Source organism: Bactrocera dorsalis, chromosome 4, assembly GCF_023373825.1.
Source record: "Bactrocera dorsalis isolate Fly_Bdor chromosome 4, ASM2337382v1, whole genome shotgun sequence".
NCBI classification, from domain to species: Eukaryota; Metazoa; Arthropoda; class Insecta; order Diptera; family Tephritidae; genus Bactrocera; species Bactrocera dorsalis.
The window spans coordinates 55598075-55600941 of NC_064306.1; positions in this window are offsets into that span (position 1 = coordinate 55598075).

Genomic DNA, 2867 nt, shown 5'->3' on the forward strand with positions numbered 1-2867 from the left:
GGAGAAAAATTAATAGAGTTTTTTATGATAAATATGTTTAAACATGATTTAGTTAACATAAGTACTATAAGATCAAATATTCATGATAAACATTTTTCAGCGAAGGGTGCATTTTTGCATAGTTTTTCTGCAATTACAGCAATTTATTGCATTTCAATACTATTTTTTGTGAAATCTCAACTATTTATAATTGAAACTTTAACTAAATTTTGAGAGACACAGTACAACAGGTATGTTGGCAGTTATGTGTACACTTTTTATAAGAAAATTAAGAAAAATATCTGTTGAAATTTTCCTGTCACAGTAAAAGGGAACTCACTCTATCATCATCAATCTATAAGTTAATTTTTTGGAATGTTGAGTTTAGAAATTCAAATGTTATTTCATTATATTATCCTACTAATGTCACTTATTTCGTTACGAGAGTGTCTGTCAAAATTCAACTTTTATACGCTGTCATACTACACACTTGAATTCCTTGCAGTTGCGTATACGCACCGTTGCATTGTGTCGAAGCAAACCAGCATTGTACTTATCGAATATAAAAACTAAAAGCAAAACAATTTGCTGGCATCTCAACAAAAAATTCAAGTTGTGCAGCAGTTTTGCCGCTTCATTCTCTTTCGTCGACACTTTTCAATCCGTTTTCCTGCTTTTGCAGATCATCGTTTTTAATGATATTTTTTAGTCATCCGGGGGCTAGACACCTAATCCCTTTTTACCAATAAAGTCATCTCTAAAAGTGTTTTTTTTTTGGCACGCGAGAGCAGGACAATTGTTTGGGTTCTACATTTCGGATCTGTGTTTCTTTAGGAACCACCGTAAGTTAAAGTCATTACCACTCCAGATCACAAATATTTTTAAGCGGCAAATTTGACACAGAAGAAGGGTAGAAGTTGTCAATTAATATTGCTCACTTACTTATTAAAGTTCACATATCTCTTACGCATGTGGCTGCTAAAGTTCCCCCACCAATTGTGGCAATTATTGATATTATCAAACTATGAGATAAACTTACATAAGAAAAGCAATTTCCGGAGTGAATTCACAGAAGTTCGCACACAATTTTAAGAGAATCAGTGAAGCAGTCAAAACACATGACTTTATCTCTTACATAACAAACACACATTCATATTTGCATACAAATATGTAGTACAAGAGGATGCGTCTTTTTGCGAAAGCTTTAAGGCATAAACACATATGCATGTGTGAGCAGAGATATCTGTTTTCAACTATATCATGTATGAATTTACATATGTATGTAATGTATATGTACGTTTCGACACTGGCACGCACTATCACCTTCAGTAAGCAACCGCATGTCTAAACCAGCGTATTCTGGAGCCGACGATCTGTGGCAACTTCTTCGCTAGGCAACGGAATATTTCACAAATTTATCTATATGTTATAAACACTTGGCTGACCACTAATTGGTGTTTCCGTTACTTTAGAATTAGTGAGCCAAGAATTACCACTCGAAAGCACATGCACACATGCGCATAATTAAATATAAACAATCATATGAACAGGATTTTATATCTATATATAATACTTGTTGTCGGGCTTTATGAAATTCCGAATATTTAGGCATATAAAAGCTATCTTGCCATGGTGCATGGTAGTCACTGGCTTGGGTTATAATTGCCGCTACACTTGTGTTGGATACCTTCTTCTTCTTTACTGGCAAAAGAGCCTGGACCCGCAATTTATAGCCGAGTTATCAGTTAACCAACTCGTCAGTCGTTTCTTCTTTTCGCTTTTTGGCGTTCAATTCGAGATACCAAGTATAGCCAGGTCCTTCTCCATAACCTAAACGGAACGAAGACCTCGGTCCTCTTACTATGCTTCCAAAGGCGGGTACTAAGTCGAAAACTTCAAAGCAGGAGTGGGTTCTTCCTTCAGACATCATGGACCTAGCCAGCGCAACCGCGGTCGATTTGCATCTATTAGAGAAGATTGGTTCTGCTTTGGGATTTCAAGCCTGACATTGTTGTTGGAATTCATGCTGATTCCGAGATAGACCAAATTACTAGGATTTCGATGTTAGGACATGGGAACAGTGACGGGTGAGCCAATAGTGAATGCTATGACTGTTTGTTTGTGGTTTGGGCAGAGGGCACAAGAATACCAAATGTAGGGCATGCTTTCGTCACCATATATATTGCAAAGAAGCAGACCATCGGCCCCTGGTGGCCTTTGGTGTCCCTTCAGGCGGAGTGTTTGTTATTCGAACCTCACCGCAGCAGGACAATAGAACACATATTCGATCGGGGGCCATCTGTGGCGGATTCTTTTTTTTGGTCTGTATATGCGTCTTGCTTGCAAACTCTTTCGTATATATCCTACCCCGCTCGTGGTTGGGTGTCGATCGCAACACTGCAAGGTAAGCTGTCCTCTTTCTCTCTACTACGACATGACAGTCCTCATCGTTACAGCTGTTCTTTCGAACTTTACGAAAACCAATAGTTGCGCATGCATGCTATACGTAAGGAGTTTTGAAATGCCGTCACACATTTCCATTCGACCACATTGTCCCTTTTCTTTCGTCGAGCCTTGGGGTCAAATCAGTGTTTATGTTGAACAATTTTGCACTGGTGCGGACGCTGGTCAGATGCTCATTTACCAGATTGAACTCCAGGACTCGACTGACGTGAGCCTTTCTCCCACCACGAATCTCACACCGATCCTAGTCATTCTTTGCTTTCAGTAAAGTGATTAATGTACAGTCAAGTTAGAATGACGTCCTAACCTAAGTATAATGACGCCCTTCGGGTATCCTCAAATCATCTGTGCTAAGAATTGTTAAGGAAAGTGGATGAAAAGCCATAATCTCTGTAAATCTTGAGAAACATAATGAGTTTCTAGAA